This window comes from Nymphalis io, chromosome 1 (genome assembly GCF_905147045.1).
Source record: "Nymphalis io chromosome 1, ilAglIoxx1.1, whole genome shotgun sequence".
Taxonomy (NCBI): Eukaryota; Metazoa; Arthropoda; class Insecta; order Lepidoptera; family Nymphalidae; genus Nymphalis; species Nymphalis io.
In genome coordinates this window covers 13079281-13094272 of record NC_065888.1, presented here as the reverse complement: position 1 = coordinate 13094272, position 14992 = coordinate 13079281, and the positions used below count along the sequence as shown (strand labels likewise).

The window sequence follows — 14992 nt, the reverse complement described above, 5'->3', positions numbered from 1 at the left end:
GTAGAGTCCAAACGCGACGACGGCCAGTACAGTCGGGAAGAATGTTCTGTACTAGCCGTCCCCGCCTTGCCGGCCCGCAAGATGCCTCTTCACGCCTCGTTTGAAGGAATCCGGGTTGTAAGAGGTTCTAACAGTAATGTTAGACAGAAAAACACAATAACTTTTTACTGGCCCGACCTGGAAACTGAACCCAGGACAGGTCTGCGGCCTTATATCTAGCCACTAGACCAACGAGGCATTTATAAAATAGACAATAGAAGCTTTGAAGTTTTACAGGTATAATTTAAAACCTATTTCACTCCACATTATTTTTTTTTGTTTGATAGTTATTGACAAGCTTTACTGTAACAAATTAAAAAATGGAAATTAGAGTGAAAAAACAATGTTCGAAACATGCAAATTAATATATGTTTTCGACTGAGCGCTTACTAGAAATGAAAAATGTTCGTAAATGTACTATTCATTCCAGTTTCACCGCATTCAGTCATGTTACATAGCGCTGGAATCATCAAAACCTAATCTAATCTCAGTTGGAAGTTAAAGTGGCAATTAGCTGCGGCTTGATCACCAGGGATAGGTAGTGCAAGGTACGAACAGCGAACTAGAACGTTCTTCTAATTGTTGCATTTACTACATTATTTTATATATAGTAATAGCTCTTAGGTTATTAGACGGACAGTTAGAAAAAAAGAATAAGTTCTCAATTCGTCTGTGTGTATATTTATACATATAATATTGTAAAGTAAAACAAACCACATTGTTCATGAAATGATTAATAAAATACATTTTGCGTTTCATTCAGCGTTCCATCTAATTTGGTCTCATCTCAATTTTATTGGTAATGGATATTGTTAACTTTCTATTTAAAACGTACATTAAATTTATTAATTTAGTTTTTCATTTATTATTTATTTTGTATTTTTTTTAGTATATTTCTGAACTATTTTCATTGTATATATCTTATTAAGAAACGATCAATTTCATTATTTGTTCAACAGTTTTCAATTTCATATATTTTTTTTTCATATAAAAATAAAATTATCGATATATAAAGGAAACTTATAACTGGATAACGTCTACATATGTTATTTATTTTCATACAAACTGTCTATTATTATCATCTGGAGAGTCGTTAATGTGTAAAGCGGTATTTGCAAACCTTTATTTTTACTTAGTCGATAGTAAAAACCACATTTAATATTATTTAATTAAAGTATTTCTGTCAGAAAATTCTCAATAGCAACCCGGAGTCTGAAAGTTGGACGTGACTCGAAAAACAAGTAAAGCCGTTGGTCCATTACAATAAGTTATATTTAATAGATGTAATTAAGTTGTTCTCATGTCTCAATATCAAATCTAAGTACATAAGATGGATTCGGTTTATTTATTATTTTTCCATCAAGTACATCAAGTACTGGTGGTAGAGCTTTGTGCAAGCTCGTCTGGGTAGGTACCACCCACTCATCAGATATTCTACCGCAAAACAGCAGTACTTGTTATTGTTGTGTTCCGGTTTGAATGATGAGTGAGCCAGTGTAATTACAGGCACAAGGGACATAAAATCTTAGTTCCCAAGGTTGGTGGCGCATTGGCTATAAGCGATGGTTGACATTTCTTACAATGCCAATGTCTAAGGGCGTTTGGTGACCACTTACCATCAGGTGGCCCATATGCTCGTCCGCCTTCCTATTTTATAAAAAAAAAGTCTAATAAGATTTACTTTAATTGTAAATGTTATCATGAATACAATTTTACAAGGAAATTATCGATTTTTTCATATTTACTATTGCCTTCGTCTCGGTTTGTCAATTCTCACATCCCTGAAAGTAAAAATACGCTTAAGTTAAATCCTAATTTTTCATTTTAAGCTGTGGTTTGAGCGGTTAAGGTCAAAATGAGCGTATAATGGGTTTAAGACTTACCTTCGAATATTTTGAAATACGTTTGAATATATCTTATATCCCGTTTTGGCACAATCCAACAAGTATTTAAATTTTCACCAAAGTTAACAAAATATATTTATGCATAAACAAGTTTGAAGTTTAATTTATCTATTCAAGTATGGTAAACAATGCCAAAACCAATACAAGATACGATATATAAACGCTGATTATTATCTTAATCAGATCGGTGATATTTCTAAATTTACGAGTACCAAATGTTAAGGGACCCACGCGATTTGACTACGGAATACAGTTAATAGTTTCCTCATTGGCATCCATTGAAGTTTCGATTTAATAAAATACCTATTAAGTGAAAAAATTCGGGTTATAGAAATTTCTACTCATTAAAACTTATATAATATAAATAAATTATTACTAAAAATGCAGGCATTAGGTACAACCTTACTAGTTAGTATGTAGTGATACCAAAATATTGTTAGCTACACTTTTATTGAATATATGGCTTTATAAACTACGTGTTGATGTTAAGTAAGCCACTTAAATATATTTGTATTCATAAATTAAAAACTGAGTTCGAATGTGTATTTTTGTATTAACTTGTGACTTATCGTATATAAATATCAATTCGATGAAATCCGAATACAAGAATATTGCCACGCCCGACATGCTTCTGCGAATTTAATGACAAATAATTTGTAAAAATTACTATCAGAATTTTTACTTACTAGAATATGTGTATACATAGGTATCTATCTACATTGAATATTCATTCTTATAACTAATAAAAGTTTTCAAGAAACTCATCATAAGGAAACGAACTTGTAACTAAAATCTAAAATCGAGTGTTCTGTGTTAGACGCTTAAATGGCTTATACTTTATAGTCATAGATCATCAAAATTTGTAAATCATTCGCTATCCTATTTATTTGGTATCGGTATTTGTCTCTTTCTTTCATTCATCTTCTCTCTATTCATATCTTCAGTTACTCTCTTTTTGCACATATCATTATTTAATGTTCAATATTGTCACACAGCGAGTGCAAATAAAATTTTAATCTATCTATCATCCCAACATAATATCTATCTTTTATAGTCTTCTTCATGGCGTATATGCACTTTTATACTTAACACTATTCCTATTATCTCAATCGTTTCTCCACATTAAGTGTATTTAACATAATAATCTGTTTTCTTTCAGATTTTCCGACAAGTTTTTTCACTCTTACCTACTTATTCCACACTATCCATCTCAACAAGAAGGTTTTGCAGAAATAATTAGGCAAAACTTTCGTATTTATTTTATTTGTTTTTTAAAGGGTCTTTCATTCATCTTCATAAATATAAATATCTGTATGTCATTCATGGCATAAACTTCAAACCTCCTCAAAGAGGAAGAAGAGGCCTTAGCCCAGCAGTGGGACATTCACAGGCTGTTAGTGTGCGGCATTCATCAACTCTGCCATGAATGAATTTATCGGGAGGATCGCAGTTCTCTGAAGATTAATCATGACTACCTATATACATATATATATTCACATTGTGAAAATACCTGTTGTATATCTTTAAAAATATTAATAATAAAGACGAGCCGGTTGGCGTGGTTGGTAGATACTTGCCTTTCACGCCGAAGTTGTGGGTTCAATTCCCACCCGGGATAGACATTTGTGTGCATGAACATATCTGTTTGTCCTGAGTCTGAGTGTAATTATCTATATAAGTATGTATTTACAAAAGAAAAGTAGTATATGTAGTATATCAGTTGTCAGGTTTCCATGGTACAAGCTCTGCTTAGTTTGGGATCTGATGGCCGTGTGTGAATAATGTTCCAGAATATTATTATTATTTATTTGTTTTCATCATTTGTACAGTTATACAGGCTATTGTTTTAGTAAAAGAAATACATAGATAAATAAATCTTTGTAATATTCATAATGCCGGAGTAATGCAATAATTTCTCCCATATCATGCTTGAAAGACATTTACGTATATTCGCAAAGCATGACATGACATACATAAGTAATTTTTTTCAAAGATATCTTTATTTTATTATCTGATTATTGATAAAATACCCCAAATACTTGGCGATAAAATATATGCATTTAAGGTGGGCTCGGCTTCGATAAGCAACCAGTCAGAGGTTACCCCCCTGAAGACTACAAGTACCACCCACTTATAAGGTATTCGACAATCTGCTACTATGTTTTGTGTTGTAGGTTGGAAAAAGAATAAAGTGTTGTGGCAAAAAGCCTGAGCTGGCCACCAGGACTTTGACCTGTGCCGAAAATGCAAGCAGCATTGTAATTACATCAAATAATACTGCATAAAACGAATTAGTATAGGGTTCTTCGATTTGAATTAGAATTCGATAATAATTATTGTGTATCAACAAATAGCATTGATTTTGAAATGTATATAAAAAGCAATACTCTCGATATTACTTCGCTTTACTCGATTTTCGGCTAGCTGATAAAAAGCACAGATGGCTAGGCTTAAGGTTCGATAGTCAAAACGCAAAATTCGAACTGGGTCATGTTATTTATTATATCCGCGCAATAGCAGCTGTAGTTTGACCTTTTCTATTAAGCTTAGTTGTTTCAACTACCTTGCATCGCAATAATCCACAATCTTTAAAATATGTAAAATATATATCTCGATACAACATCAATAAAATTAATATCTTCCAAAGTCAAAATATTTGATAAATAAATCTTATAATATCACCATGCGTATGGAGATATTTTTGCACAGAAATGAATAGATTATCAACCCTTACAGGTACTAGTTTTCCTACAAATCAAATACACTAGTACTTACGTTATTATAGTTATATCTCCCCCATTTACACCACACGATATACATACAAATAAAGATAACGATATAACGCGTAACGAGTAGCAGGGAACATGTAAGTTGATTGTTGCCTGGTTACGGATTTTCGGCGTATTGATATTTCGAAGTATTCGTTTGGATGTACAACACCCGTAGTAAAAATATCGTTTGAATTTTGCATCATAAGGACAATTATTGCAAATAATACCTACTATAATAGTAAATGGAAAAACTAAATTTAAATACATAAGCGGGGTATTAACAGGCTGTTTAACATTTTACTTTATATACTACTACTACTCGGCCAGCGCAGTCCAATTCTGGACATACGAAACTAGAATCTCGTATGTGCAGAATTATCCGGTTGTCCACCTTCCGCATCTGATCGGGTCTCACGTCCTTTTCAGTACCGATCCCGGCTAAGTCTTCACTTAAAAGCTCGCCCCAATCTGTCATCAGTCCTTAGTCCATACGCGCACACTGGCGCTTCAGTCTATTAATTTTGCTATAAATTTGCAATTGCAAATCGACACCTCCGCACCTTCTCCAGATAAATTGATTTCTAATTGTATCTGTGTGCTCACGCCATACCATACATGCCAACATGTTGAATATAACTTTGGTCTTGGTCTATTTTTTTTCAAGCACTGGAAACCTTCAGAAAGGTATCCGGCTCGGTTATTTGGGGGAGAAATCGGGTTATGTAGGATAACCCACTAAAGCAACTGCGATGGGAATCCTTGCACGGATCGGAGAGCTACGGGACCGCGTCGATATAGCACATCCGCGGCCCCAGTTTATGTCGACACTGGCATTTCGAAAAGTTATTCCATCGACACTTTTTTTTTATTTAAACAAATGGGCCACCTGATGGTAAGAAGTCACCACCACCCATAATAGATATTGGTACGGTAAGAAAGATTAACCATTCCTTACATCGCTAACGCGCCACTAACCTTGGGAAGTAAAATGTTATGTCCCTTATTTCTGTACCTTATTACTGTTACATTTACTCACCCTTCAAACCGGAACACAACAATAATGAGTAATGCTGTTTAGCGGTATAATATTGAATGGGGGAATGGTACCTACCTAGATGGGCGAACGTTAAGTCACTACTACCACCAACGGACAATATTGTCCGGTTTTAATTTTAGAGCTTGCTAGCTCTTTCAGGACTAAAATCCCGCTTATCGACATAAGCAACTCTTTTGTGATTACGAGACGTTCGATATAAATTGTATCCAATGATCAATGTCGAAGCTTGAAATCGTTGAACATTTATTTATTAGTTAGCAGCGACATCTTGTTTTATACTACATACACTTTTGAAAACTAACAGCTACGAACGTTACTGCCATCTATTGATAGCTTTCTAAACTATTCCTCAAAAATGATATTTTATAATATAAACGGTAACTTTTGAAATTCATGCATGAGCACAAAATTAACTAAAGGTTAAAATTATTTCAATACATATTTTAAAACTGTGTTTTATTGTAAATAAGCCAGGAATGGAAACAATGCAACATGCGGATAAATCAAGTGTCAAAATGAAACAGTCAACCTGTCAATGTCCAAAAAAGACAAACAATGGAATTGTGTATCTAGTAGCGAATTAAAAAGTTAGTGAACAATATATATCTAATAAGATTCTAACAAAATATTCATTTCGAAAAACTATAGTGTAATGTACTTTTAAAATTAAACTTAAGTGTAGTGCTATAAAGTTAACAATTAGACATATAGTGGAGATTGACTTTGGGTATGTATTTTTTTTTAAAGTGAAAACTTACTTTTGAAATTTTTAAACGTTCCTAAATATGTTACACATTAATAAAAAAAAATTAAAATATTCTTATAATAATGCTAATGTATCAAAACATTTTTAATTTTTTTTATATGAAATAAAAAAGTTATCAACTTAATTTGATAATAAGCAGCTAATTATATATTTATTTAAATACCTATTTAGGTTCTTCATTATTTTCATCTATGTAAGTTACAAAAATTAAAAAATAAATTGCCTCACTTCCTCATTTCTTATTTAAGTATACTAGTTACTTTTATAATTTAAAAAAACTACTCAAAAACTTACCATTTCATCTATTAATCTATTGTCATGTTTAAAAATTATAAAGCATTTTGCCTGTTTAATGATGTATAAAGTTTAATATAACTGTGTATTTCAATATAATTAATAGTATTAAATTGTAAATCTACTTTACAGAACATAAGTTTCATTTTTAGAAGATAAATCAAATGGTATCACTTTATATATATTACATTTTTTATAAATTTTAACACAAAGGCTAAAAAAACATAAGTACCTATCCATATTTCAACAGCTGTAATTTTTCAATGCCAATTTTCATAATTACATAGTAGCATGTTAGTTATATTACTCAGATTAGAATATGATAATGATATATTTAATAAAATTATATATAATATATTTCACTAAAATAATTAAATTGCTCTTATAGTTACAATATTAATAATCTACAAATATTTAAATTTTGGAAGTGCAAAATATTTTGAACATAAATTTAATACTAAGGAGCAGTCTTTTGATCTTCTCTATCGGCTTTTACTCGCATTAATTGAATATATAATGATACTAAATATGAGTAAGGAATAATCTTCTTTGTTTTAAATAATTTGAGGTTTATTATTAATAAAAATATACTTAATTCAGTGTTTTAAGGATTTTCTGTAAATAAATATACCACCTTAACTATATATATAATGGAGATATAGAAGTTTTGCCAATGGGCCGAGAACTATGTTTGTGAATTATAAATACAAAGAACTTTACACAGTACCTTACAATACCCCTTATATCCATATATTCTATCTACTGGGCCGTAGTAGCTTATTATATATGTTAGCCTATTGCTTAAATAAAGTAAAGCCTATTAATAACATTTTTTGTATACTGAAAAATATATTTAAAAAACTTTAAATTCCTTGTACATACTCATTTTACATGTATATATATAGTGAATGGTAGCATATTTCATGATTATCTGTTTAAGAAATAAAACTAACTAAATAAAAATCTCTTATTTTTCATCTTTAGAGGTGGTACTTTTTTTTCAAATTGAAATGGGGACCAAATGGAAAGTATACTTCACAATAAAAAAAATCCAAATATGTTCATAAATGAAGGAGTTATATATAAGAAAAATTACAAATAAGTTCAGTTAAATTTTTTTCAATTTGGTTAAAAATATTATATAATATATTTATTAATTTAAAAATTATTATATCTTAAGTTATATTACTTGAAACAAAAAAGCTTTGATTTTTTTTAACAAAATAGAATAGATTATTTTATTCCAATATAAGGGTATTTATTGAATGGCAAAAGGACCACTCGACATAAGTACAAATACCGTGCAAGTTCAGCATTATTACAAAGTCGTGACTGGATATAGGCACAAATAATCCCTAAGCTCGGATCCCGCACCGGCTGAGCAGGTAAGGGCCACCGACGGTCCTTGATCCCGGAGCGCGCTACAGATTACGATAGATTCCCCGCCATTCAGTAGACTTATTTGGAATTCGTGCTCTTCAAAGCATGTAAAATATTTTGTGATAAATGTTTGATATCTACCTATTCTAGGTATTTGTAAAATATCGTCGTTTGATTTATAACATTTTCGTTTCGTGTGAAATATGGAAAATGAACAGCTATTTTTAATTATTTAAAAAAATAGGCAATGTGTTGACATTATAATCAAGAATATGGAGAATATTGTAAATGCGAAAGTGAGTTTGTTTGTTTGTGTGTTTGTTACGCCTTTACTTTTTAACTACACAATCGATCATGATGTAATTTTGCATACCCGTTCCAGGGTACAGAAAAGGACTTAGGGTACATAACATCGTCCCCTCTCAAACGCAGGCGTAAATTAAAGTTTTATATTACTATTTACTGGTGGTAGGGTGAATTGTAATTATAAGCACAAGGGACATAACATCTTGGTTCCCAAGGTTGGTGGCGCATTGGCGATGTAAGCGATGGTTAACATTTCTTATAATGCCAATGTCTATGGGCGTTGGTGACCATTTACCATCAGGTGGCCCATATGGTCCTCGGCCTACAAACTTCAACGGTCAACGGACTATATCCGACTTTCGTTGCAGTACATCCACAACCACAAACTATACGTTAATGTATATTTATTTATTTAAAATATATGCATATTCACAAAAAAAAAAAACAGTCGAAATATACACATACTGATGTAGCGAGATACACCATTAAAGTTATTTACAACATTGTTGCCGAAACCTAAACATAAGTGTCAACAACAACTCAATCCGATGAGTGGTATACAAACTCATACAGAGACATGCAAAGGAAGATTCATTTTTAAATACTTTTATAGACAACATAAATTAATACCTCGGGTATATCTTTGAATAGGATCAAATTAAATAACAATTAATACATAGTACGCCATTATGAAGATATATTTGAATTAAACTTTTCCTTTTGTACCAATCATTATTATCTAAATAACCTAGCATCTCAAAGGAATTGCTAAGTTATGAAGTCGTCATAAACAAATTAGCGAGATTGTGACTTATTACCCAAGAAGTTGCATTGATGCAACTGTCTATAATTATGTAATAAATAAAGATTTCCATATTTATTAATGACAAAGTAAAATTATCAGTAAACGACCTACCTTTTTTATTTTAATATGTTTAAAACGCGAAAGTTTATAATCGGTTACTTAATATTATAATTTAAAATAATAGATGATGATCTAACCGATTTCGGTCTAAAAGGAGACTAGCCTGCCCAGGAGGTATTATAGTGACCAAGTGTATTAGCAAACAAAAAAAACATTTCATTACAGCCGGTGATCCAAACGAAAGCAGAGTTCAGGGACCATCGGCTTTACATGCATTTTGAGATGCTAGAGTATAAAAACTGCCCACTTAAAACTTATTATGACTTCAAACCAATTAAATTTGGTTCGTATGCATAAAGGGCACGTGATTACGCTTTGAAAAATTTTTTTTTTGTTTACAAAAACAAATCAAAAAAACTTTAATAAATTTTGTTTTTTGGTGGATATTTCGGTGCGCTCGTAGCCATTGAGTCTCACATAGCCCCACATAACCCCCACATCATGTAGCGAAAACAGGCAAAAGCGTTATTCCCGCTAGTTAAAAAAAATGGTCAAATATCCAAATATCAAAGAAATTAGTCGCTAATTTCTTTGATATTTCTAGTCCATTTTTTTATTTAATAATTTTTTTGTTTACAAAAACAAATCAAAATAACTTTAATAAATTTTGTTTTTTTTTTTCGGTGAATCTCTAGATAAAGAAATGACCAAATCGCATCTAATTTCTTTAATATTTCTATTCCATCTGTGTCTTCACGCATGAAATATTACATTAACAATAGCAATGTGGTGATGTTGTCAACTTTTAAAACGTTAATTTTCTAACGAAATTACTAATAAGCTAGCCATTAGAAATGTTGTATTATTATATGTGATTTTTGACATATCAAAGGGTTTTAGGGGGTTAAATTATGCACACAGCCTTGTCACATTGTCATTTTGTTTAACGTGTTCTCATTGTGAACGCAATATACCATATAGCCGCTTTTACCTCTGATGCGAATACGGCGCACCTAGTGTACTATATTTGCTCACACAGTCACGTTTTACTTTGGGGTAATGTAACATATATAAATAGGACTTTTGACTTGCAGAAGAAGGCTATTCGCGGAACTTATAACCTCGACCCGAAAGCGTCACTAAGAAGTAAATTTAATTAAATAAAAATACCGAGCCCGTGGTAGATTTTTGACAGTCAGAAAGTGTAAAGTTTATAAATTTGAATTGAATCTGTGCGTGGTCTAAGGTGGAGTAATACTTTAATGTAGCTCCGTGTTTTAAGTATGATTTTTGGCGATTTGGTCATTAACAATATCGTTAGCGCACATATGTAACAGTAACAGACTGTGAATGTGCCACTGCTGGGCTAAGGCCTCCTTTCCATTTCTAAGGAGAAAGTTTGGAGCTTATTCCACCACGCTACTACAATGCGTGTTGGTGGAATACACATTTGGCAGAATTTCAATGAAATTCGACCGGTGGTTTCTTTCACCGTCAAGCACGAGATGAATTAAAATAACAAATTATGTACTTCAATTAGCACATGAAAATTCAGTGGTGCTTGCCCGGGCTTGAACCCGCGATCATCGGTTAAGATTCACGCGTACTTACCACTGAGCCATCTCGGCTTATATTACATATGTAGTTTTAGCGTAATTGAAAAAATCTTTATAACAACTGATACACGACACAAATATCAACGGTATTGCCAGTTTTGTAACACCCACGTCCACTTAATAATATTTGATCTCTTCTTTAAATACAAAGACCCCTATTAAAATGAAGAAGGCTTGGAAATAAACTAGCAAGGCTCTTTCGTAGTGGGTTAGTCTGTGTCAGCTACTGTCGTTTCTTAATGAGCTCTTCACTCCTATTGTTTTTAATCAACCTTTGCTGGCGGATTTCTATAATACTTATGTATTGTTGTTGTATTGAAGCTTTAGGTTCTTATTTTTTCAAATTGTTATAAGATACCCTTTGAAAAATAGATCTTTGCCCAAAATCTAAAGAAGCAAATTCGTAAACAATATCTGGCTGCGCATAAAAAGCGTGCCGGTTTATAAATACGCAATCCTCATATGATGACGTTATTATTATTTCAACAATCTTTTATTAACTTCACGTTTTAGTATAGAATATAACAGCATGCAAACGTCGACCATTTTTCGTATATACTGTAATAATCAATGCCTATTTATTATTTAACAAATGAGGCTTAATCTTAAAGTGATCTAATATTATTCCAACACACACATCGGTTCATATTTGAACTTATTGAATCGTATGAGTGGGAGAAGGAGGTTAAGTATGCACAAATGTCTTTTCTTGTCTTTGGTTCAAGCTTGCTTAGTTATAAAATTTGTATACATTATATAAAGTGCTTACTAAAACAATGTTAACTTTATTTGTGTATTTAAGTGACTGTAATAGCGGAATTCTTGAATTGATGCATCTGTTCTTCCTTAAGTGACCGTGGCGCCATCTGTTGTTAGAATCTTTATCGAATTCCAAGTCACATTTCATATTCTTCGAAAACTATCAAAGGAACGTGTTCATCAGATGTTAAAACTGTAATTCAATTAGCGTAACATTTTTATGAGAAGTTTTTGTGTTACTTCGTTACGTATTCGTATCAAATATACAAGGATGATACAATTTAAATTGAAGTATGAATAGAAATAGTTCTTTGGTGCCGCTCACAGCCCAGTTAACGTTTCACGTTAAATCGGTCAGGGACGGAGTCTGAGCTAGATTGTAAATGTACTCTCCAGATATTTCCTTTTTACAATAGTTAACATTAATATCTAGTACTTAAAGGATACAATCATAGCTAGTTGTAAAATGATTGCGGCAAATTACCTGCTGGTCTCAACTTTCAGCTCACTTGTCTAATTTTCATACGAAGGCTGTATTTACAGCTAATGACGTAATGAAATCGGTTGAGAGATATTGCGTGATACGTAATACGAAGACAATGTAACTGTTTTTAGGCTGATCTTTGAGTAACGGCAGAGTGAACCCACGTTAACAATAAAATGATCAAACTATACTATATGAGAAGAATATTTTGGTGTGGAATATCTGACCGCTTTTTCCAAACAAGTTTAAAACATTTAAGTATCAGTCTTCAAATATCCCACTACTGGCCTCCTCTCCTCGGTAGGAGAACGTTTGGAGATTATTCCATCACCCTACTCCAATGCACATTCGTGTAAATACGTGTAAATACGTTTTACGACATCGAGCACGAGATGAATTACAGATTTTTGCGAAATATTTATGTTTCTCATAACTGTCATCGCTTACACAAAATAATGATGAGTATTTATTGATCCAATAATCAGAAACAATGTTACACTAACGTAACTCTATAGGTTATTGGCAATTATGTTGGTTACGGAAAATTTAACATCAACACAAACAGTATAAGTATTAAACTCGAAACCACGAGACATTTAAAAATAGTATTCAAGTGTAATATTGTAAATTGATGATGAATATATTCCGTTTTAATATCGGAATATGGCATTGAATAATACATTTAAACTTCTGGTTATTGCGAATATAAAAACCGAATTGACCGTGTTTTAAGTAAAAACTAAATGCATAGACTAGCGTCTCTCGAATAATAAATAATTCATTTTTTTTAATCTTCAATTAATATTTACATTAAAATTTTAAAAGTTTTTACGTTCGGTGTGTTTTATTAATTACGCAATAGATTACCTCGCAAGTTTTACATAAATGATTCTATTTATTTTCTAACGTTTTCATTATCGTCCAATGATCCTTATCATTTCATATAAGGCAAGATAGCAAGCGAGTAGAGCCCATAGTCGCATTTATCTTGAACGATTTCTATTACGCCTCATACGTCTGCTATAGATTACGTTAGTATATCAGCCTATAAATTCAATTTACTTGGATTTAAGTAAAACGAGATACTATTAAGCATTCTAAAAAAATCTTTTTGTTGAGTTCAATAATTCTTTATTTGAGAAATATTATTTTAAGTTAATTAAAGTTTTAGTACATCAGAGCATACAGTTGATAAAATGAAATTAATATAACATTATATACATATGTATAAGGATTGGCTGTATTTTGTTTGCGTATGTACATATCGTTTTCTCTCCGTCGCATAAATGATCCAAATTTCATAATAACTGGAGTTAATAAAATTTCTTAACGATTATCGCAACCGACACAAAATATTCTTGCTACTATTTTTTATGACCATTTGACTAATGATCTTGAGAAATTCAAGATTTCTCACAATATTAAGTTACATTAACCACTATTGAATATATATTAATTATATAAAAAATATATTAACCCTTAAAACTCAAATAATTGTCGTTAGGTGTTATTAAGTAGGAAGCAATTAATTGGTTATTAATAGTAAAAAACAAAGATGCTGAAATCCAAAAAATGTTATTTTTTGAATTTATATTACAAACAAACTTAGAATCGTATTCTTTTTTTTAATTATAGGTAGGTTTACGAGCAAATGGGCCACCTGATGGTAAGTGGTCACCAACGCCCATAGACATTGACAATGTAAGAAATGTTATCCATCGCTTACATCGCCAATGCGCCACCAACCTCGGCAACTAAAATGAAATGAAACACTCACCCTTCAAACCGGAACACAACAATACCAAGTACTGCTGTTTTGCGGTAAAATATCTGATGAGTGGGTGGTACCTACCCAGACGAGCTTGCACAAAGCCATACCACCAGTAATATTACAAGTATTATTTTGCCTACATATTGTTTTGTGTTGTTTGTTTTTTCTTCTTCGATCTTAGTGGTATTCTGGATTCCTAGGCTGGTCTGGACGGTGTTCGGCCAGTCCTTCCATGATGGGGTGGTCTCTTTTATAGAACGCCATTCTATGTCCAGAACCTGCATGGTAGTCACCATTTGTACCCTATTCACCAGTTGCCCCGCCGCGTCGTCAGAGTCGTCGGTATAATATACGAAGTTCTTCGTGTGACGCGTTATTGCAACTACTGCATAGGATACGCTGTCCCGTAAATGTTTGCGCTGTTGACGCTTGCTTAATTATTCGCTGTTTTTAATAATTAAAATGACACGTATAATCTATATATACTTACCATTGTATGCTATATCATTGTCGTATGAAATGTGGTGAAAATTTGATCCGTCTTTTCTTTAAGACGAGATGAGGAGGCCTATGAACAGCGGTTTGTCATTTACAGACTCTTACTTTACTTTACAATCTTTTAAAGTCATCAAATTAAAAATTATGTAATCCAATTTCTTAATGGTAAAGTTTGCACTCAGTCAGAAGACGGCTTTTCAGTAGAATTAACTGCGGTCACATAATTTCAAAGGTGCTAAATACTCCCCAAGCAGTAAATTTAGGTTAAAGAAATACGTTCGTGGAATTTAAGATTGAATAGACTGTAGTACGAGTAATAGTACGAGCATGACCTGTTTTTGAACACTCGCTTTTTGCATTAATTAAGTTATGATATACATATGATATATATATGAACATATTATTTTGTAACTGCAAGTAATTTGGTAATGGTATGTGGTCATCTCACGTGAGAAACGTACACAATGAGAAATATAAAACAT

General features: G+C 32.0%; 1 protein-coding gene across 1 annotated transcript in view; it reads left to right on the top strand.

The window, feature by feature from the left end:
• Positions 1-6319: 6319 nt before the first annotated feature.
• Positions 6320-14992, top strand: part of LOC126770394 (uncharacterized) — an 82119-nt gene continuing 73446 nt past the window's right edge. The window contains exon 1 of the mRNA XM_050489800.1: positions 6320-6498. The gene's annotated coding sequence lies outside the window, so the exon portion shown is untranslated. The remainder of the gene's footprint in view (positions 6499-14992) is intronic.